The following is a 24,709-nucleotide window of genomic DNA, read 5'->3' as shown; positions in this document are numbered from 1 at the left end:
AGCAGGCCATGGACTTGCATGTTGGAATAAGAATTAAAATGGATAGTCTCTGGGAAATTCTGCCTCTGTTCCTCCAGCATTTTGTGTCTGTTGCTCTGGATCTCCAGCATCTGCAGAATCTTTGAGTTTATGATGTATTACTTTGGAAGTTAGAAACCTGTTTATAATTAGAATTGCGTAACGTGGGTGATCATCGTCTTTCCATGACTATGATTGTTCTTGACAAATGTTTTTTACAGAAATGGTTTGCCATTGTCCTCTTCTGGGCAGTGTCTATACAAGACAGGTGACCCCAGTCATTATCAATACTCTTCAGAGATTGTCTGCCTGACATCAGTGGTCGCATAACCAGGACTTGTGATATGCTCCAGCTGCTCATACGACCGGCCATCACCTGCTCCCATGGTTTCATGTGACCCTGATTGGGGGGGGGGGTTAAGCAGGTACTAGGCCTTGTCCTAGGGTGACCCGCAGGCTAGTGGAGGGAAGGAGCAACGTACTCCTCCTTTGCTAGAGATTATTTTCTTCCTGCCGCCACCCAAGTGTGGAGTATCTCTATTAAAATTGCAAGCAAGGAACCATCACATCAATGAATTAAAAATCATTCTGATAAATATTTCCAGGAATAATTTATGTTGTTAATTTTAATAAACATTATTTAGTTAGTCCTCTGCACAACTTAGCGTCTTTCTCACAAATGCAACTGAAAAATGAGTACGGCTTTGAAGCCAAGAGGTCTATAAAAGTGTTTGACCTAGTAACCAGTGGTTTTGTTAGCTATGTTTTACAAAAAAAAAGGAAGATCAGAACGCAGGGTCAAGATTTAGTGCCCGTTCCATTATTAAATGAGATGTTTTTTTTGTTATGATTTTTTACATAATTCTTTGTTCTTATTGTTGAATGTTTTTGTTCCATATCACGCCAACACACCACAGAAAATCTCCAGTATGTGTAAATGTATATGATGAATAAAATGATTCTTGATCCTTATTGGACTTGCTTTCCCAGATTTTCCCTATACTGTTAAATATTCTGGCTGACAAAAATCTATAAATACCTGATTTACAATAAACACTTGACTTGCCAGCAATTGCCATTTGCAGAAGTGGGTTGCAATTTCTGTTACCCTCTGCTTGTAGGAAGCTCACATGTTAACTCCAACTTCTTAACATCTCCAGTCCCAGAGACTCCTTTACCTCAGTTCCCCTTAGTATTATCAAAACACCTCCCTTATCTCCCTGACCTCCTTTGGTTGGGGTCAACTGTGGATATTTTGTCTTAGCTGTCTATCTGACATACAAACCAGGGTAGCATGATTTGAAGAGCAAGCTGTTGCCCCTGCAGCAGGCTCCCCCTCTCCACACAGCTGATGAATTCAAAGGAACGACAGAGACCCGATACAGTTTGGCACCAGGGGCATCGCAGGAGTTGCCAATTAGCATTGAGCTCAAAGTAGGATCGACTGCCTTATGGACTCTAGCTGTGGACTTTTCCTTGGGGTTCACTCCTGAGGCTTCCCCCATGAGGGGAATAGTCGCAAGGCAGAAGAGGTTTAAGATCAGAGTTTTCCTTCTCCTTGATGAGCTGCCAACCATGGCTGACAAGTCCCATCTGCCCAAAACTCCCTTTTAACCTTGTGAAGTAATGAGAAAAGTTAGTTCATTTAATCTCTACAAATGAATTAGAGAACTCTTATAAGTATGAAATGGATGGCCTCATTTTCAATTTGCCTTTTTCCCCATTTATTTAAATATCCCTTTGTGAGATTTGTTGTTGCATGAACGAAGTCACTGGAGAGAAGCGCTGGTAGGTATAAAGCAGTCTCTTTATTTGACAAAGGAAGACAGAGCTGGCATCATATTGAGACTCCTTGACACTACACAATGTTTTATATGCTAAAGATAAAACTTCAACTCAGGCTAAAGATCATACCACTGAGGCCCACAATCAAAAATAATTTGAATAGCTCTATTACATCAAATTATTAGCTGCATTTCTTGTTAATAATAATAAGTACATTATTGATCCTGAGTGGGAAATTTTTGTTACAGCAGCAACGCTTAAAAACAGACTAAACTAATAATAAAGTACAGGATAATAACATAATAATGTACCAATGTGCAACAATGTACAAAGTAATAAAGCAGAGAGTATTGTACTATGATGTGTGTTCTCCTGTCACATAGAGATGAACTGTTGTACAGTCGGCCCTCTATATCTGCGAGTTCCGTATCCGCAGATTCAACCAACTGTGGATCAAAAATATTCGAAAAAAATTCCAGGAAGTTCCAAAAAGCAGAACTTGAATTTGCCGTGCGGCGAGCACTACGCTGAATCCACGCAAATGAGGTGATATGTAGGCATACCCTGCTGTAGCCTCCCGCCATTTCACAGATCCTCACTCTCTCCAGCATTCGTTGTTTGAGCATTCATTCGTTCGCTACTTGTGTTGTGTGCACCCTTTGCTTCTGTAAAAAAAAATGGCTCCTAAAAAGCAATTAAGTGGTCAAAGCAATTCCTCAAAGGATAAGAGGATAAGTGCTATTTCTTGCCGAGAAAATAAAAACCTTAGATCTTTTGAAAAGTGGCATGTTGCTTGCCGAAGTGGGCCATAAGGTCGGTAAGAACAAATCCAGCATTCACACAATAAAGTAGAAAGAAGCTGAAATTCGTGGAAGTGTTAGTGCTACCTCTACAACAGCAAAAATGGTCTCTCTTGTTTGTGATAAGGTGCTTGCAAAGACTGAGAAAGCATTAAGTGTGTGGCTAGAGGACATGTCACAGAAGCATGTCCCTGTTGATGGCAAAACTATGCGTGAAAAAGCAGTTGGCCTCTATGAGCACTACTGTGAGGGGGTTGAGGAGAGCAAGAGGAAGGAGTTTAAGGCTAGTAAGGGATGGCTGGCTAGCTAAGTAAAGCGCTACAGCCTCAAGAACTTAAAGATCACGGGAGAATCAGCATCGGCTGGTGCCGAGGCAGCATCGGCGTTCCCAGAAGAGCTCAAGAAGCTCAGAGAAGAGAAAGGCTGCCTTCCAGAGCAATTGTGATGAAATGGGCTTGTTCTGGAAGAAGATGCCCAATCGTACCTACATCCATAAGAGTGCCAAGCTCGAGATCCTTGAGTACGATCCTTTGATGGAACAAAGTCTCCGTGTCACCCGAGGGATAACAACATGCCTACAACCACTGCAAGATTTGTTTGATGATGCAAAGAAAAAGAAGAAACAGCTTCCAATAACAATGTTTCTAACTAAAGCATCTGCAACTGTGAAGCCTTGACCTTCAACGCTTGAAGATCCTCAGCCCTCAACCTCCACAGATCCTGACATTAGTATTATTGAGCATCCTTCAAAGCGTCATTATTCCTTAAACAATACAGTATAACAACTATTTACATAGCATTTACATTGTATTAGGTATTATAAGTAATCTAGAGATGATATAAAGTATATGAAAGGATGTGCATAGGTTATATGCAAATACTATGCCATTTTATATAAAGGACGTGAGCATCTGCGGATACCAAGGGACGACTGTATATGCTTTTTGCATTTGGTAGAAAAGATTTTCTGTAAAGATCCTTGTGAGAGCGCAGCTGAAGGAATCTCTTGGCAAAAGTACTCTGCTGCTTATTCAGCAGGTCATGGAGAAAATGTGCCAGATTGTCCATAATGGATAACAGTTTGTCTAGTGAGCTTTCCACCATTAACTCAAGGAGTGCAAACTTGTCCATTAGATTACAACTGGATAAGTAGATTTTTGTAGATCCTTGCACAAGATTTTATCATTAAGTTGTACTCTTAAGAATGTTTCGCAAATAAATATATTAATTTTAGAAATAATTTTCACAAACAATAATTAATTTTGGAAGCTCTTAGTTTCTGTTAGTTTTGTAGCAAACAGGGAAGATATTTATGAAGAAATTTAACATCCAAGCAAGAATGGGCACTTGGGCTTTGGTCTGAAATTCTTTATCCATGTTAGTACAAAAACAGAGCATTAAACATTTCATGACTTGTCACTGGAAACGAATATAGTAGGTGAGATTTAGATATGACAGCTAAGATAAAAGTTTTTGAGATTATTGGACGTCTTAGTAGCATTTGGCAAAACAAGTGAAACTGCAGATTAATATGAATGATCTGTAGAGTATGCTGTGACAAGTCTTTTGTCAGTGCTTCCTGATTTTATTACTGAGTAATGCAGCTGTAATTTTAAGATTATGCCCCCTTGTTCTGTACAAAAGATTTAAAAAATTATTTGATCTCTATGGTATTAGTGTTTCTGACATTTGCCTACTCTTAATTGCACCTGAGAAGTGATGGTGAACCATCTTCAGGAACTGCTGCAATTTCTGTGTTGAAGAGATTCCAAGTTTTATATCCAGTGATGACAAAGAACCAGTGAAATACACTCAGTGGCCACCTTATTAGATACCCCCTGAGCCTAATAAAATGGCTACTGAGTGAATGTCTGTGGTCTTCTGCTGCTGTAGCTCCTCCACTTTCTGGTTTGACATGTTGTGCATTTAGAGATGCTCTTCTGACACTATTGTTGTAATATATGTTTATTTGAGTTCCTGCCACTTTCCTGTCAGCTTGAACCAATCTGACTTCTCTCATTTACAAGGCATTTGTATCCACAGAACTGCTGCTCACTGGATTTTTTTTTGCATCCTTCATTAATCTCTAGAGACTATTGTGCTTGAAAATCCCAGGAGATCAGCAGTTTCTGAGATGCTCAAACCACCCCGTCTGGCACCAACAATCATTTCACGGTCAAAGTCACTTGTATCACATTTCTTCCCCATTCTGCTGTTTGGTCTGTCAACAACTGCACCTCTTGACCGTGTCTGCATGCTTCTATGCACTGATTTGCTGCCACATGATTGGCTGAGTACATATTTGCATTAATGACCAGATGTATTGATGTATTTCATAAAGTGGTCAGTGTGTACTTCTGAGGCTGCATGATGTATAATTCTGAGGGGAGTCTGCAAATGCTGGTGTTCCCATGTGCTGGCTACCTTGCCTTGTACTTCTTGTTGATAAACTGTCTGGAATTTGATACAGCTTAGTGCATAGTTCTTCCAATTTAGACCCTGGTTGTTTGGGAAGATACTGGGCTGGGAATGACATTACCTTTTATGAATTCATTTGCTTAAGTCGATCCTGGGATGTCTGACTGGTTTTAACCTTGTTTTCTAATATAGTGGCTTTCACAGGAAAGTCAAGGATTAATTTGTTTGGTGAGAATTTGGAGATACACTAGGCAAATTTCTTTACAGAAACAGATGGGGTTTTATTATGATCTGTAGTTCTTTTATTAACTTGACTATAAGTCAAATTTAATTTTCATAGCCGTGGTAGAATTTGAATGTGTTTTGTTCATTTATACAAGGAGTTCCCAACCTTTTTATGCTATAGACCAATATTAAGCGAGAGGTCCATAGAGCCCAGGTTGGAAACCCCTGATTCTGACCTATTGGCAACTAGTCTGGGAACTTTATCACTGTGCCTGAGGGTGATTTTAGTGTGAGTAATTGACTGATGGGAGTAGGCAGTGTAAGTGGTTTCAGTGTGGACTGGATGGGTCGAGGGGCCTGTTTGTGTGCTGTACTTTTCTATGATTCTATGTAGGTCTCTGAAGAAAGATCAGGGAATTAGGACTAACAGGATTGCTCTATTAGGAGGTAGCACAGACTTGATTGGCTAAGTGGCCTCCTGTAACACATTCAATGAATCATGCTATTAAGTTACTCACTCATTTTGAAGACTCTGATTTGGTTACCTCTACCTACAAAGCACTGCACAGTAATTCCAACCAATATGCACGTCCTGAGGTGAATTGGCCAAAACTCAACACAAGTTTCAGCTCAAATCTGAACAAGGTTTGTAGAGCTGAAGAATTACTCCTCACTTTTGAGATTTGCCTCTTCATTGCTTTTTGTATATACCAGGCCCTTGAGTGTAGGCAAACACAAATAACTTCGTTCCTCCACAATTCCTGATTTCTCCATGTTTTGGAAGAAAAAAATCTGATTTGTCCCTGTAGTGCAGGGGTTCCCAACTTTTGTTATGCCACGGACCCCTACCATTAACCGAGGGGTCTATGGACCCCAGGGTGGGAACCCATGATTTAGTGTCAAGCAGGGTCTCATGATTTCACATGTTGAGTTCTGTCTTAGTTTTGTTTACTCTGTGTGACTGAAATTTCCTGGTTCCCATCCATACGACCATGTCAGTGGTCTAATTTAGTCTTATCTACAGGCTCAGAGGTACAATTCTTAGTTCTTTAATACGTACACTCAGTGGGCACATTATTGGGTTCACCTGTACACATGCTCATTAAAGCAAATATCTCATCAGCCAATCATGTGGCAGCAACTCAGTACATAAAAGTGTTAGATATATATGGTCAAGAGGCAGCAACTCAGTACATAAAAGCACGTTAGGTATATATGGTCAAGAGGTTCAGTTTGAGACCAACCATCACAATTGGGGAGAAGTGTCATCTAGCATGGAATGATTGTTGGTGCTAGGTGGGGTGGTTTAGGTGTCTCAAAAATTGCTGATCTCCTGGGATTTTCACGCACAATGGTCTAGAGTTTACAGAGAGTGGTGCAAAAAATGAGAGAAAAAAAAACAACCAGTGAGCAGGTGTTCTGTGGGTGAAAATGCCTTGTTTATGAGAGAGGACAGCAGGGAATGGTCACACTGGTTCAAGCTGACAGGAAAACAATAGTAACTCAAATAACCATGTGTTACAATAGTGGTGTGCAGAGGAGCATCTCTGAATTCACAACACATTGAACGTGAGAGTGGAAAGGCTACAGCAGCAGAAGACCACAAGCATACACTCAGTGGCCACTTTATTAGTCCTGAGTGCATGTTGAAAACCTTTGGCCACAGTATAGAACTTTCGGGAAATACTATGGCATATTGAGCCATTTGCAATGCCTTGAAGAAATATTCAGTCCTCACCCCTTTGTTCACATAATCGAGTATTACAACCAGGGATTTTGATCAATTTAACTGAGAACTTTTATTTGTCAATCACATGTGCCTTTTTTTCACAGTAGACCCCAAAATCAGGGAATATTGTAAAACATGAAAAACGAAAAATTCAAAACCTGAAGAGTCAGCATTTCAAAAGTATTCATCCCCCTTTGCTCAGTACTTAGTTGAACCACCTCTCACAGCCATTACAGTCAGTAATCTTTTTGGATAGGTCTCTGTTAGCTTTGCATAACATGATGGAGCAAGATTTGTCTATCCCTCCTTGCAAAATTGCTCAAGCTGTGCCAGGTTAGTTACAAGTGCTATTCTTTTCTGGTGACTAAGTTTAGACCTCGGCAGTGTGGCTGTGGTTTCATATTTTTCCTGTTTTTTGTTGATGGACATCACTGCGCTCCAAGGTACTGTAAGTTCAGTGCCTTTGGGATTGTCTCGTACCCGTCCCCAGATTTATGTTTCTCTATTATCATTTCCCTGACTTGCCTTGAATGCTTTTTTTAAACCTTCATTTTGGTTTGATCTGTTGAAAATCTACCATACTGATGGACCATACGTTGGTGGGGGGCGAGGGGGGGCGGTATTTATTCTTATGAATTCATTGAAAACAAGTGATCCTCCAATTATCTACATCAACAAATTGGGTGAGTTGATAAGGTAATATATAGTATTGCACCTGAGGTAAGTTAGATTAGTAATTGCATGGGGGATGATACTTTTTCAGCCTCACAATTTTGGTATTAATTTTTTTGTTAATTGTTAGCAGGTTTTGGAATTTTTCTTTTGATTTGTCATGATGCACAATGTTTTGTAGATCGGCTTAAAAAAACATGCTTCAATATGTTTTAAATTTAGAAAATAAGACAGTAAAATGTGAAAATAAGTGGACCGAATACTTTTTCAAGGCTCTGTAATATAGTGGCCTCATTATCTCCTCCCTCCCCAAAGTTGTTTTAATCCATATTATAAAGATGCCTCAAATTTTGCGTCTTTTTATAGAATGATTTACAATAGAGATGGAGGCCACTTGTCCTACACAGCCTCTGCTAGGCCTTTGAAAGTGCAGCTCCAGTTAGTCTTCTGCCCTTGGACTTTGTATGTAGCAGTGAAATGTACATCTTCCTGCACTAGTTCAATTCTTACAAGAAAATTGTGGGATCCTCTTGCTCCAATTTCCAGGCAATTGACTGGATTAAATGGCAGAGGTATGGGGTTGGGCACGCTAGGTCTGAGTCGACGTAGTAGAAGTATGGGGTAATCTTGGAATGTCAATATTCAGTGGGCATCAGCCTACCCATCATCAAAGACATATGTACAGGGAGGTACCAGAAAAGGGCCAGTAACATCATGAAGGATCTGACCCACCCTGCTCATGGACTGTTTGTCCCATTCTCATCAGGAAGAAGGCTGTGAATCATCCATACCAGAAACACCAGACTCAAAAACAGCAACTTTCCCCAAGCAGTAAGGCCTCCACCCACCACACCCCTCACCACTACTACTTTATCATTTCCTCTCAGTCAGATTAAATACAGGCACTCCTGTGCCCTACTGTCACTTTATGGACGTACAATCAATCTATGTTCATAAGCTATTTAATGTATTTATATTATTGAGTAAATTTAATTATTGTGTTCTTTATCTTATCTTTCACTGAAAATGACATTAAACAATTTTGAATACTGCATCTTGAATAGGGAATGAAGGTTGTGGACATTGGCACTAATGTATTGGAGAGTGGCCGTATTATATAAAGATCGCAGATTTTCACACTGCTGTTGGAGATTATGTGGGAAGACCACATGCTTTGGAAATGCACCAGAGAGTCAGGAATACTGTCAAAATTGGGAATGACTTGTTTAGGGCGGTCAGAAGGGAAAGGTTTGGGTGAGATGAAGACTGGAATTGGGAATGTAGCAGGAGATCCTCAGACCTGAAGCAGCAGGAGTAATTATGGTTTTAGCTTAATCACACATAGTGTTATAAGATATGTTTCCAGGAGGCACCTAATAGTGGGATGGAGGGTGAGGAAAATTTGCGGCAGAAATTGGTGGGATTTCTATGCGCAAGGGGACCAACATCACCTACAGGTGTGTGTAAGGGCTGTCTGTCATTTATTGTTCACTAGGATGTGTGAAAAATCGTGACAGATACCTCAAATGATTTTAAGATTCTATTTTGTGACGTAATATTGAACAGTTAATTTGTAACGCTGTGTTCTGAAATATCCACACTTTTTGTGCAAGTTATTCTTTTCATTCCCAGTGGATTGCTTAAAGGCAAAACTTATTCAGGTCACTATCTGAGTGCAGGGGAACACAATTAATAATTTTTTTGAGTAATACAAATATTGAAGTTAAATGGACTGAGTAGGATTTGGGCTAACTGCTTCAATGCGTAAAGCCTCTTATACTTCAGCGCACTAAAGGGTTGTCAGTCTACTTATTGAATGATTGGAGCAGAAAGTGTAATGGATGTGAATTGAATTGAATTTATTTCAATCTTGCATCCATCCCACAATGTTAAGGAGTAAAAGTCTTTGCATTATGACTGTCACAATGTACAGCAATGTGAATTTAAAAGTCTAATGGCTTGTAGAAAGAAGCTGCCCTGTAGTCTGTTGGTCCTGGCTTTAATGCTGCAATACCGTTTGCCAGACGGAAGCAGTTGAAACAGTTTATGGTTGGGGTGACTGGTGTCCCTGATGATCTTTCAGGCCTTCTTTCTGCACCTGCTGCTGTAACTGTCCTCAATGGAGGGAAGTTCGCATCCACAGATGGGCTGGGCAATCCGTACCACTCTTTACAGTGCCCAGTGATCAAGGTTAGTGCAGTTCCCGTACGTGTAAAAGGCATATTAGGGTCAGATTTTACAGGGAAGTGGTAGCAGTTCTTTGTGGATCCACCCACGTTACCTGAGTAAGAGCCATCAGGTCTGGGAATCCTGAGCAAACATGGAATGCCATGGGCATGTCATTGGCTTTTCACACCAATATCCTGATGGTGCCGTCCAACTTGTTCTGCGATCGGTCAGCAATTCGGCCCGATGTTATGTAAGCAATAGACGCACACTCAACGTTTTAGGAAGAGCTTCTTCCTCATCAGACTTCTTCACTATCTCAATATTCCTGATTGTAACTTACAGAAATATTGACTGCACTGCACTTCTGCCACAAAACAACAGCTTTCACTACATAATGCCAGTGATAATAATTCTGATTTTGATTTGACCTGTAGCCGTATCCAGCATAAGGTGTTCATAGTTGTTGAAGAGACTATGTAAAACTGGATAACAGACAAATTAATCATTCCTCATAAACCCAATGCATCACATTTTCACAAGTTTGCTTGTGACACAGTTTTATTAATTACCAAGCTGGAGATTCCTCAGTCACTACCAATTTACTAGTTTTTCTAATGTCCGTCTCATCAAAGAACACAAGTAAATAAGGGTAACTAAAAAGAGGACATCTATAAGGCTGGAAAGTGAAAATTAAAACAGAAAAGGTGGGAAAAGTGTGTGATGTAAGTGTAGTGCCTTGTTAGAAGTTTTTAAGTAAATATCCTAATCTATCTTTATTTCTGGTATCCATCATTGAAGAAAACAAGGAACTCAAGGGTAACTAAAAAGAGGACAGCTACAGTACTAACAAGAATGTTGCCGGGTCTGGAGATCCTGAGTTATAAGGAAAGATTGCGTAGGTTAGGACACTTCTTTGGAACATAGAAGATTCAGGGGAGATTTGATAGAGGTATTCAAAATTACGAGGGGTATAGATAACACAGTAAATGCAATCAAGCTTTTTCTGCTGAGGTTGGGTGGGACTACCAGCTAGAGGTCATAGGTTAAGGGTGAAAGAAACGTGAGGAGAAACTTCTTCACTCAGAGTGTGGAATGAGTGGCCAGAGCAAGTGGTGTTTGTGGGCTCGATTTCAATGTTTAAGAGAAGTTTGGATAGGTACATGGATGGTGGGGGTATGGCGGGCTATAGTCCAGGTGCAGGTCTATGGCAGTTTAAATGGGTTGTCACGGACTAGATGGACTAAAAGGCCTGTTTCTGTGACTCTGTAAGGTTGGAAAGTGAAAGTTAAAACAGAAATGTATGTGTGGTACCTTATCACAACTTATCGTAATCTCTTTATCTTTATTTTTGCTTCTGAAATCTGTTAGTCATTACAAGGAAAGGGTCCTGCCAGTTCCAGAAGCCCTCCGGTCCAAGTTCTGACATGGCTTGAGCATGTGAATGGCATTGAAGGGTGTGAAAGAATTTCATCTGAAGGGGTGAGGTAAACAAGCCTCGTCCACAGAATTGCTTTGACAAGTAGTTTAGCCAGCTAACGTGGACAGCAAAAAGCAGACAGAAGATGCTTCTGGTTGTTGTTTATGGCCAATCAGAATCTGATTTATTGTCACTGATGTATGTCAAGAACTTTTTTGTTTGTGAGGCAGATGTAAATGTTTAGTGTGAGGCTGTGTATCTCAGTGAGCCATTCACATTAGTGAGCTGATATGAGGCTCCGGCCCTGTGCGTGACCATTTTCTTGACACAAAGTTTATCCATTTGCCTTCTATACTCTTCAACAAAAGTTATTGTAAAGCAAATACTGTTAACTGCAGTCCACTTCCACACTAAAATACTTGCAAGGAGAGGGGATGGGAGAAATTCTAGTACAAATTGCCATGGAAAATGATGTGATATTGGATATTTTAATGGGATGACAGATGAATATGTTCACAAGGACTAATAAGAAGTATGCTGACTGCTGTGAGAGGCAGCATGAGAGATTACTCTGGCCACAAAAGAGGTGGCAGAGGATAGTGAATGTGGTACCTTTGTTCAAAAAGCAGGGATAAGCCTGGTAATTACAGGCCTGTGTGGCAACAGATAAAGATTAGCGATTAACTTTATTTGTCCCATGTACATCAAAGCATAGAGTGAAATGCATCGTTTGGGTCGGTGACCAATACAGTCAGAGGATGTGCTGGGGGCCTGTCACCACAACTTACTGACCCTAACCTGTAACCTAACACTTGGAACGTGGGAAGAAACTGGAGCATCCGGAGGAAACCTGATCTGTGGTTCCAATAATCTTGTACTAATGAGGTACAGTCATGCCTATTACCTTGCCATCCCTCTAACACCACTTATATTACCTGACTGAGAATGTTGTCCTTCTCTGTCTCCAGACGCAGCAGTTCCAACTTTTTGGAAGCAACAGGTACAGTCTCTATGATCATATCAACAAATGCCTGAACATCAATAGTGTCCCTGTGACTGTCTTTTGTTGTTGGATCCACAGCTCTGGAAAGTGTGTCAGCCATGTAGATGAATTTTCCAGGTGTGTATAACACATTCAACACATATCTTTGCAATTTGATCATCATTCGCTGAATTTGCAAAGGACAGTCGCTTAAAAGTTTGTCAGACAATGCAATCAATGGTTTATGATCGGTTTCAACATCAATAGATTGCCCTGACACAAACTGATGAAATCTCTCACAAGCAAACATAATGCTGAGCAATTCTTTTTCAATTTGGGCATACCTTGTTTCTGGCTCAGATAATGAACGAGGTGCATACGCCACTGGTAGCCACTCCTGATCATGTTTCTGGAGTAATACTGCCCCTAAGCCTGCTCGAGATGCATCACATGAGATTTTATTGGGTCTCTCAGCATCACAGAATTTCAACACAGGACCTTTGGTGAGCACTTTCTTGAGATTTTGCCATGCCTTCCCCTGTTCATGGTTCCAGCTCCGTTCATTTCTCTTCACTGTTAGCTGCCTCAATGGAACAAGCTGTTCCGAGAGATTGGGTATCAATTTTCCCATGTAGTCGACCATTCCCATAAACCTCTGAACATCCTTTTTATATTGCAGTCTTGAAATGTTCTCAATAGCAGAAACCTTCAATTGATCAGGACGCACACCCTCCTTGCTGATGATATCACCCACAAAGGTAAGTTTAGTCACTCCTAGCCGACATTTGTCTTTATTCAACTTCAGGTTTGCCTTGCATGTTGCTTCAAAGACTTGTCTGAGCCTGGCGTCATGCTCTTGTTTAGTCGACCCCCAAGTAATAATATCATCCATGGATGTTTCTATGCTCTCAATGTACTCATATAACATATAACACTTCAGGAGCTGATGCAATTCCAAGAGGGAGCCTAAGAAAACAGTATCTGGCAAAAGGAGTGTTAAAGGTACACAACTTTGAACTGGGTTCATCTGATTTGAGTTGCCAGAATCCGGAAGATGCATCTAATTTACTAAAATACTTCGCATTAGCAAATTGTGACATAATTTCTTCATGAGTAGGCAATTTGAAATGCTCTCTTTTAATGGCCGGATTCAAGTCTCTTGGATCTAAACAAATCCTCAGTTTTCCATTTTTCTTATTAACAATGACAAGCGAATTGACCCATTCAGTTGGTTCATCATTTTTTTTATGACTCCTAGACTTTCCATTCTGTCCACCTCTGTTTTCAGTTGATGACGTAATGCAAAAGGTACTTTTCTGCATGGCTATATTACGGGTGGCACTATGTTGTCAATTTTAATTGTGTGCTCTCCTGGAAGACAACCAAGCCCTTTGAACAATCCTTCATACTCTTTCATCAAGTCACTGTATTCTGACTCTGTGATGCTATCCAGGACTAAAATTCTTGTCACCAAATTAAGTCTTTCACAGACAGATAAATCCAGAATTGACTGTACATTTTTTGGCACGACCACAAATGAAAGCGTATGCACAACATTTTTGGGTGATACCTTTCCCACGCATGTTCCTTTAGCTGGAATGTCTGCACCTGAATACCCAGTCACTTTTATATCTGTCTTATGTAACTTCGGTCTTGGCTTTAAAGCATTAAACTCAGATTCTGCAAGAACATCTACTTGCGCTCCAGTATCAAGTTTAAACAGAATATTGTTTTGATTCACTTGCAACAGGATAATCCAGTCATTCTTACTTTGTTTATTTTCACAAAGCACATCTATTATAAAATTCCTCACGTTCATCTTCAAGCACAGCATTTACTTGTTTCATTTTATTTTCCTTCTTTCTACTTTTACAACAACGTGAAAAATGATTAATCTTACCGCAGCCATTGCAAATTTTGCCGTATGTGGGACACTGATTGGGATGATGTTCCCGCGAACAGCGATCACATGACTTTTTTCTATCTAATGCTGTCTTGCTCTCTTGTTGGTTTCGTTGACGTATTATTATATTTCTTGATGTATTCGCATTTTTTTACAGCGTTTACATTGCCATTTTTGACAAAAAGCTCTTCAGCCCGCAACATCACGGTCTCAGAAGCTTTGCAAAGCGCTAAAGCTTTTTTCAAAATTTTAATCTTGCTCTCTCAGCAACCTTTCTCTCAAAGCATTATCTCGAATGCCACAAACAAGTCTATCTTTAATGAGCTATTCTGTGAGCAATCCAAACTCACATGTTCTACTACGCGTTCTTAACTCAGTAACATACTGAGCAATTGTTTCAGTGGCTCTCTGCACACGTGAAGAATTTACATCACTCATACGTTAAATTACACTTAGGTGTACAAAATACTTCAAATCTATCCATTATCGACTTTAAATTGAAATTACTTCCATCTTCAAAGACAAAATTATTATATACCTCTACTGCGTCATTCCCGATTACATGGAGCAAAAGTGCAGCTTTGGTTTTTTTCCGATTTTTCTTCATGATTGATCGCTGATAAGTACAGTTCAAACTGTTGCTTGAATATCCTCTAGTTCTCAGCTACATTGCCAGTCAGCTGAAGTTTTGGTGGGGGTTGTAAACCTTCTATTTTACCATTTACAGTTTGAACTTTTTTCTTCTCTTTTTTTCGATTATCTTTGATTCTCGATTCTCCTGTATTATTCTTCCAGAACCACTTTTGGCACCATGTTATGTTACTTCTATTTAAATGTACCATGGGTTAACAGTAAAGAATCATATTCTGGAAGAATTAGAGAACTTTTATTTACAGTAACAAACAAGCACATCTTAACCCAGCCACGTGCTGGAACATTCTGGCAATCCTGCGCATGCCCAGCGCTCTGTCCAATCATGTACTGGCACATCATTGCATGTGATATCACCACAACAGCAAGAGCAGCTGGGTGGGTGGGGTTGAAGGGGAGAGGAGGCCACATTTCTATCGGTAGAGAGTGCCTGCAGCAGCTGGCAACCACATCTCACCAGTCTCAGATACTTAGCTTCATGTTTGGGTTTCTACAGTTATTTGTATATTCATCCACATATATGTGTATGTTGAATGACATTATTTTCATTTTCACCTTTCACACACTCTGTGCAGAGGAGGTTTGGAGGTTGTGTAGTTACACAGTTGGCTTCTGCAGACTGTCTGCATCAGTTGCCTGCTGCCTGAGTATGCCCTGTAGTGTGTGGAGCTGCCCTGAGTGACCACTTCATGAAGTACAGGAGTACCTTATAAAGTAGCCATTGAGTGTATATTCGTGGTCTTCTGCTACTGTAGTCCAATCACTTCAAGTGTCAACGTGTTGTGACTTTAGAGATGCTCTTCTGCACACCACTGTTGTAACGCGTGGTTATTTGAGTTACTGTCGCCTTCCTGTCAGCTTGAACCACTCAGGCCATTCTCTTCTGACCTCTCTCTTTAGCAAGGTGTTTGCACCCACTGGACGTAATTTGTTTTTCACACCATTCTCTATAAACTCTAGGGACTGTTGTGATTTATGAAAATCCCAGGAGACCAGCAGTTTCTCAGATGCTTAAACTGCTCCGTCTGGCACCAACAATCATTTCAAAGTTCAGAAGTTCAAAATTCAAAGTGAATTTAGTATCAAAGTACACATATGTCACCATATGTAACCCTGAGATTTATTTTCATGTGTCATACTCAATAAATCCATATAATAATAACCATAAAAGAACCGATGAAAGGCCGCACCTACTAGTGCACAAAACACAACAAATTGCAAATACAAAAATAAAGAAATAATAATAAATAAGCAATTAATATTGAGAACGTGAGATGAAGAGTCCTTGAAAGTGAGTACATAGGTTGTGGGAACACTTCAATGATGGGACGAGTGAAGTTATCTCCTTTGGTTGAAGAGCTTAGAGACATAGAAACATAGAAAACGTACAGCACAATACAGGCCCTTCGGCCCACAGAGTTGTGCTGAACATGTCCCGACCTTGGAAATTACTAGGCTTACCTATAACCCTCTACTATACTAAGCTCCATGTACCTATCTAAAAGTTTCTTAAAAGACCCTATAGTTTCTGCCTCCACCACCGTTGCCAGCAGCCCATTCCATGAACTCACCACTCTCTGAGTAAAAAACTTACCCCTGACATCTCCTCTGTACCTACTCCCCAGCACCTTAAACCTGTGCCCTTTTGTGGCAGCCATTTCAGCCCTGGGAAAAAGCCTCTGACTATCCACATGATCAATGCCTCTCATCATCTTATACACCTCTATCAGGTCACCTCTCATCCTCCGTCGCTCCAAGGAGAAAAGGCTGAGTTCACTCAACCTGTTTTCATAAGGCATGCTCCCCAATCCAGGCAACATCCTTGTAAATCTCCTCTGCACCCTTTCTATGGCTTCCACATCCTTCCTGTAGTGAGGCGACCAGAACTGAGCACAGTACTCACCATTTGTGGTCTGACCAGGGCCCTGTATAGCTGCAACATTACCTCTCGGCTCCTAAATTCAGTTCCACGATTGATGAAGGCCAATACACCGTACGCCTTCTTAACCACAGAGTCAACCTGCGCAGCTGCTTTGAGTGTCCTATGGACTCGGACCACAAGATCCCTCTGATCCTCCACACTGCCAAGAGTCTTACCATTAATACTATATTCTGCCATCATATTTGACCTACCAAAGTGAACCACTTCATACTTACCTGGGTTGAACTCCATCTCCCACTTCTCAGCCCAGTTTTGCATCCTATCAATGTTGGGCTGTAACTTCTGACAGCCCTCCACACTATCCACAACACCTCCAATCTTTGTGTCATCAGCAAACTTACTAACCCATCCCTCCGCTTCCTCATCCAGGTCATTTATAAAAATCACAATGAGTAAGGGTCCCAGTACAGATCCCTGAGGCACCCCACTGGTGACCGACCTACATGCAGAAAATGACCCCTCTACAACCACTCTTTGCCTTCTGTAGGCAAGCCAGTTCTGGATACACAAAGCAATGTCCCCTTGGATCCCATGCCTCCTTACCTTCTCAATAAGCCTTGCATGGGGTACCTTATCAAATGCCTTGCTGATATCCAGACACACTACATCTACTGCTCTTCCTTCAGTGTGTTTAGTCGCATCCTCAAAAAATTCAATCAGGCTCGTAAGGCACGACCTGCACTTGACAAAGCCATGCTGACTACTCCTAATCATATTATACCTCTCCAAATGTTCATAAATCCTACCTCTCAGGATCTTCTCCAACAACTTACCAACCACTGAGGTAAGACTCACTGGTCTATTATTTCCTGGGCTATCTCTACTCCCTTTCTTGAATAAAGGAACAACATCCGCAACCCTCCAATTCTCCAGGACCTCTTCTGTCCCAATTAATGATGCAAAGACCTTTGCCAGAGGCTCAGCAATCTCCTTCCTCACCTCCCACAGTTGCCTGGGGTACATCTCATTCTGTCCCGGTGACTTATCCAACTTGATTCTTTCCAAAAGCTCCAGCACATCCTCTTTCTTAATATCTACATGCTCAAGCTTTTCAGTCTGCTGTAAGTCATAACTACAATCACCAAACAACAGGAATTCTGCAGATGCTGAAAATTCAAGCAACACACATCAAAGTTGCTGGTGAACGCAGCAGGACAGGCAGCATCTCTAGGAAGAGGTACAGTCTATCACCCCAGCATCCCAGTAGTATCACGCAGTATATCACCCCAGCCGACTCACAGGTGAAGTGTTGCCTCACCTGGAAGGACTGTCTGGGGCCCTGAATGGTGGTAAGGGAGGAAGTGTAAGGGCATGTGTAGCATTGACTTCTCTAACTTCCACTAATGCCCCACCTCCCCCTCGTACTCCATCCGTTATTTATTTATATACACACATTCTTTCTCTCTCTCTCCTTTTTCTCCCTCTGTCCCTCTGACTATACCCCTTGCCCATCCTCTGGGTTTTTTTCCCCCCTCCCCCTTTTCCTTCTCCCTGGGCCTCTTGTCCCATGATCCTCTCATATCCCCTTTGCCAATCACCTGTCCAGCTCTTGGCTCCATCCCTCCCTCTTCCTGTCTTCTCCTATCATTTTGGATCTCCCCCTCCCCCTCCCACTTTCAAATCTCTTACTAGCTCTTCCTTCAATTAGTCCTGACAAAGGGTCTCGGCCTGAAACGTCGACTGTACCCCTTCCTAGAGATGCTGCCTGGCCTGCTGCATTCACCAGCAACTTTGATGTGTGTTACTACAATCACCAAGATCCTTTTCCATAGTAAAGTATTCATTAACTACCTCTGCTATTTCCTCCAGTTCCATACATACTTTCCAACTGTCACACTTGATAGGTCCTATTCTTTCACATCTTATCCTCTTGCTCTTCATATCCTTATAGAATGCCTTGGGGTTTTCCTTAATCCTGTCCACAAAGGCCTTCTCATGGCCCCTTCTGGCTCTTCTAATTTCCTTCTTAAGCTTCTTTCTATTAGCCTTATATTCTTCTAGATCTCTAACATTACCTAGCTCTCTGAACCTTTTGTAAGCTTTTCTTTTCTTCTTGACTAGATTTACTACAGCCTTTGTACAGCACGGTTCCTGTACCCTACCATAACTTCTCTGTCTCATTGGAATGTACCTATGCAGAACTCCACACAAATATCCCCTGAATATTTGTCACATTTCTTCCATACTTTTCCCTGAGAACATCTGTTTCCAATTTAAGCCTCTAACTTCCTGCCTGATAGCCTCATAATTCCCCTTACTCCAATTAAACACTTGATGGCTGGGGTAATAATTGTTCCTGAACCTGATGGTGTGAGTCCTGAGGATCCTATACCATCTTCCTGATGGCAGTAGCGAGTGTCCTGAGTGGTGGGGATCTCTGACGATGGAACAGTTAAAGTCATTTAGATAACATTTCTTCCCTGTTTTGATGTTTGGTGTGAACAACAACTGAACCTCTTGACCATGTCTCCAAACTATTATGCATTGAGTTGCTGCCACATGATTGGCTGATCAGATGTGTACTTAATAAACTGGCCACTGAGTGTATATTTAAGTGTGGGCACGTGTCCAAGTGGTTAAGGCATTGGACTAGTGACCTGAAGGCAACGTGTTGTGTCCTTGAGCAAGGCACTTTATCACACATTGCTCTGCGTCGACACTGGTGCCAAGCTGTATGGGTCCTGATGCCCTTCCCTTGGACAACATTGATGTCGTGGTGAGGGGAGACTTGCAGCATGGGCAACTACTGGTCTTCCATACAACCTTGCCCAGGCCTGCGCCCCGGAGAGTGAAGACTTTTCAGGCGCAGATCCATGGTCTCACAAGACTAACAGATGCCTTAGAGTGTATACTTAGATCATGAGAGGAAACCTGTAATGTTGTATAGCCTTCCACTGCCCAGTGCAGTGTCACTGTGTGGATCAGTGCTTGGAGCTACATCGATGCATGGCAAGTCTCTGTTTTTGTTTTGGCTACCGATCTTGCTCATTAACCTTAAGCCATATTAGAAGACATTTAAATTTCTAAAGGTGTTGATTTCAGCTTGTAGACTTAGCAGTTTTCTGCAAGAAACTTGAAAAATCTTCATATTGCTCTTTTTTAAAACAGGTATGTCGTAACAACTTCAAGATAACAAGATTCTTCCCAAGGTAATGATTGCAAATATCTCAGATGTGCAGACCTTCAATAGCGTGTGCGATGAATGATTTACAGCCGTATGATAGTGACTTGTCCCTGAAGTGTAAAGTAATTAGCATGCTAGGGAGGTGCAGCTGTCACAGGGTAGCCTGGTGAATGCTTGGATGTCTCAGAAAGATAAATCACATTGTGATAGCCAGCAAAGCTCTTGATCTTGCTGCAGAGATCAAAGGTACGCCGTATTTTTTCTTCTTCTCTAATTATGGCTGGCATCGACTTTGCTACTGTAATGCATTGAAATGGACAAGATGAGGGGACTGCATAGTTCCTGTCTGCCTCCATCAGTGCCAAAAAGGCAGTGTTATTTTGGTGTCTCTGATTCTTGTTATGGGATAGTTGCCTGGTCAACTGAAATAAAATCATGTGTTGTAATTTCAGGAACCAGAACTCAAAACCAAGTAAATCAATTAGCCGACCCCGCCATTGAGCGTATCTGCATAAAATGCCATCACCAGGGACCCCCACCTTTCAGGACATGCTCTCCTGTCTCTGCTGCTATCTGAGAGAAGGTACAGGAGACTCAGGACCTACACCACTAGGTTCAGGAATAGTTATTACCCCTCAGCCATGAGGGTCTTGAACCAGAGAGGATAACTTCACTCAACTTCATCTACCCAATCATATAAATGTTCCCACAACTTAAGGACTCACTCCTAAGGACTCATGTTCTCGAAATTTATTGCTTATTCATTTATTACTATTATTTCTTAGTTTTTGTATTTGCAGTTTGTTGTCTTCTGCACTCCAGTTGATCGGTCTTTCATTGACTGTTATGGTTATTATTCTACAGATTTTCTGAGTATGCCCACTAGAAAATTAATTTCAGGGATGTATATGGTGACATGTATTTACTTTGATAATAAATTTACTTTGAACTCTGAAGTCGGTGGGATAGATGTTACCATTATTTGTTGGCTATTAGGCCTGTGTATGTTAAATAAATTTTGTCAGCCTTCTTCCATTTCATTGATTAACATCATCTAAATGCTGCATTAAATTGGCAAAGTTACTAAGTGTGCATGAATGATTAACATAATTTTAAAATGCCTCTGTGGTGCAATAGCTATTCTCATGATGTTCAACGTGTAAAGTAAATTTATTATCAAAGTACAAATATGTCATCATGTACAACCCTGAGACTGATTTTCTTGTAGGCATATTCAATAAAACTATAGAATAGTAACTATAACAGGATCAATGAAAGACTGCCCAACTTAGCGTTCAGCCAGGGTGTAGAAGACTACAAATTTGTGGAAGTACAAAAAGAAGGAAATGATGTTAATAATAATAACAACAAATAAATAAGCAATAAATATTGAGAACGTGAGATGAAGAGTCCTCAAAAGTGAGTCCATAGGTTGTGGGAACAATTCAACGATGGGGTAAGTGAAGTTGAGTGAAGTTGAGTGAAGTTATCTCCTTTGGTACAAGATCCTCATGGTTTTGGGGTAAAAACTGTTCATGAACCTGGTGGTGTGAGTCCTGAAGCTCCTGGACCTTCTTCCTGATGGCAGCAATGTGAAGAGAGCACGTCCTGTGTGGTGTGAGTCCTTGATGATGGATGCTGCTTTCCTGAGTCAGCATTTCACGTAGATGTGCTCAATGGTGGAGAGGACTTTACCTGTGATGGACTGGGATGTATTCATTATATTTTGTAGGATTTTCCATTCGAGTGCATTGGTGTTTCCAAGCCTGTCCATGATACAGCTCTAGGTTCTAGCTTAGGTTCGATATTGTCACACTAGGTTCAGCTTCTGGTAGAATGATAACTGATAACTGCGCATGGTTCACCTTAACACTGAGTGCTCTGAGTGTAAGTGAATGTATGTTTCTTTGCCAGCATCACCTTCATTTGTGAAAAAGATTCCAAAACGCTACTGAGTTAACTGATCGCCCCGCTTTCTAGATTGCTGGTGGAATTGGTGGATGCGGGTTTGGTTGTAACATTTTAAGAGAAGTACGTGAGTGGAAGGGGTATGGTGCTCCATGGTCTAGTGCGGGTTCATGGGGCACGCAGAACAGCAGTGCAGCACGGACCAGATGGGCCGAGTGGCCGTTTTCTGTGCTGTAGTACTCCATGACTCTTTAGCACTTAAAGCAAAATATCCTAACACTGTAGTAGACACTCTAAAAATGCAATTTCCTTTATTTTACCAACTGAATACCTTCTTTGGGCAAATGAATGTGCACTTCAGGATTCTGTGCTAAAAATCTGGAATTCAAAGCACAGGAATGTACAGGAGTCTGAAGGCATACACTCAACAATTCCAGGAACAGCATCTTCCCCTTCCACTCTGCTGTCAAATTTCTGAATGAACATTGAACCCATGAACACTACCTCACCACTTTTGTTTTCTCCTTTTGCACTAATTTAATTTAACATAAATCTATATCCATGTCTATATCTATATCCATATCTATCTATATATATATATATATATATATATATATATATATATACACATACACACACATATATGTACACATGCATACATTTAACATAATTTCCAGATTTTATATGCACTGCTGCTACACAACATATGTCAGTGATTAAACCTGATTCTGATTAAAGATTCCACATGCTCTCCAACCACATGGCATTTCTACTATGGGCAGCTTGGATTTAAACCTTCTTGTCAGGACCCCAGCAATCTCCTACCTTCCATCCCTCAGCATCCTGGCACACATCTCAGCAGGGGTTCATCCTCCTTTATGCTTGCTGAGGCACCTAGTTCCTCCTTTTTACTCGAGGTAAGGACTGATTATATTAAATTTTCTTTTGGGGTGGCATCGTAGCTGTTACTGTAAGCTATTACAGCGCCGGCATCCGTGTTCAGTTCTGCCACTGTCTGTAAGGAGTTTGTACTTTCTCTCTGTGACCACATGCGTTTCCTCCGGGTGTTCCTGTTTCCTCCCACGTTCCAAAGACATGGGGTTAGTAGGTAAATTGGTCATATGGGCACAATAGGGCAATGCAGGCTCGATGGGCCGAAAAGGCTAATTACTGTGCTGTAAATTGGTCACATGTACATTGGTCACATGGTCACATGTAAATTAGTCACATGGGCATAACTGGGCAGTGCAGGCTCGATGGGCCAAAAGAGCTTATTACTTTGCTGTATCACCAAATAATAAATAAAAAATCACCAAATAAACTTGTCAGTAGATTTAGAGAAATTATTAACAGTCCAGTTAAAGATTCTTCATGATAACTTCAGCTGCACTTTTCTGCATTCTGATGTTGAAGCACAGGACAGTTTCATTTTCGGCTATGTATAGCCCAGAGCTTTTAGCTGAGTGCTGTGGATTTCACTTTGCCATTGTAGAATACAGAAACCCAGTGATAGCACTGAATTTTGTATCAGGCCCATAATTTTGTTGTTTTTCCCTTTGATGAAAGGAACGTTATAATTAGCTGAACTAAATGCAAATGATCAGACCTCCAGTCAAACAGGCGCCTGCTATCCTCCTTTCATCTAACTAGCAAAATGCATTGAACAGCTCTGTATAAAGAATTTTCCCAGGTTTTAGCACTGTGCTAAAATTTAGCTCAATATCATGGATACTAGGCTCCCCAACATCGAGGACATCTTCCAAAGATAATGCCTCAAAAAGGTGGCATCTCTCATGAAGGACCCCCACCACCCAGGACATGCCCACTTCTCAATAACTACCATCGTAGATGAGGCACAGGAGCCTGAAGAAACATATTAATATTTTAGGAATAGATTTTACCCCTCCACCATTAGGTTTCTGAGAGGACAATAATACTTCCTCAGTACTTTTGCTCCCTTTAAATACGCATAATCTATTGCTGCAAAACAACAATTTTCATGACATACTTTAGTGATAATAAACCTGATTACTCTGTGCTAAGATTATGTGACAAGTACATGTAAAACTAAGAAAATCTAGATTTGCAGGATTCATATTTTTGCAGCTGTGACGAGATAGATATTCATTTGAGATTTTGGTATGTAGGTTAATCAGGGGACTTTAGATTGACTGCAGAAAGTTATTCGAATCTTTCCATCCACCAGTGCTAGTTGACGATAGTTAGCTGTTATGAGCTTTAGTAGTGAGCATGGTAGAACGGCCCTCTCTCTTCAAGGAAATCTCAGCTCTGCAGTGTAGGTTACAATGAATAAACTAGTTATGAAGTGTGCTGATTTGAAATGGAATTAAGAAAACCACTGAGAAACGTCTAAACAGATTGTTTTAAAAAGGTCAGAGGCCATATTAAATTGATTATTTTTCATATAGTTTTCAATATGAATATTCGAGTTGTAACTCAGACATGCTCAATTATTAAGGTTGACTGTGACAGAATATTTTAAAAGAATTGAAACTATTATATTTACATTTTTTCAGCCTTTTTTTCCCCTCTGCCTCAGCACTAGTTCTACATTGTCCCCCATCAAAAGGTTGGCACTTCGCCAGATGAAAAAGTAGCCACAGCCAATTGCTGCATGGCTTGTGGAAGCTAATCTTGTTGTGATCTCTTCATGACATCCCATGTGAAGGAATCTTTTCCTTCTGTGTTCAGCTCTCTGATGTATTTTCCTTAAATGTAAAACCAGCAGGTGAAGGCGTTGTGAAGGCGAAGCATCATGAGATAGTCCCATGGTGATGTAAGGAAATTGATTCCAGTGTAAAGAGCTCACAGCTACCTTTGTCCATGAACACGTATTCGATCTTACGCTTGCCTCAGTGGATGGCTGACTACTGAGGCCTTTCAAATTATCTCACTGTAATGCTTCATTATCTCCTTCTTCTCTGCAGCATGCAAAACCCCAAATC

General features: G+C 40.9%; 1 protein-coding gene across 2 annotated transcripts in view; it reads left to right on the top strand.

Moving 5' to 3' along the window:
- The window catches only part of lypd6 (LY6/PLAUR domain containing 6), a 292,378-nt gene that overhangs the window by 51,126 nt on the left and 216,543 nt on the right, over positions 1-24,709 (top strand). The window contains exon 1 of one of the 2 annotated variants that reach the window (XM_063047537.1): positions 20,062-20,081. The exons of the other annotated variant lie outside the window; for it this stretch is intronic. The gene's annotated coding sequence lies outside the window, so the exon portion shown is untranslated. Of the gene's footprint in view, positions 1-20,061; positions 20,082-24,709 lie in introns of those variants that run through there. 2 annotated transcript variants of the gene reach the window in all.

The sequence above is a fragment of the Mobula hypostoma genome, chromosome 5 (assembly GCF_963921235.1).
Source record: "Mobula hypostoma chromosome 5, sMobHyp1.1, whole genome shotgun sequence".
Lineage (NCBI taxonomy): Eukaryota > Metazoa > Chordata > Chondrichthyes > Myliobatiformes > Myliobatidae > Mobula > Mobula hypostoma.
The sequence above is the reverse complement of the archived record's forward strand: the minus strand, read 5'-3'. Positions and strand labels throughout refer to the sequence as shown.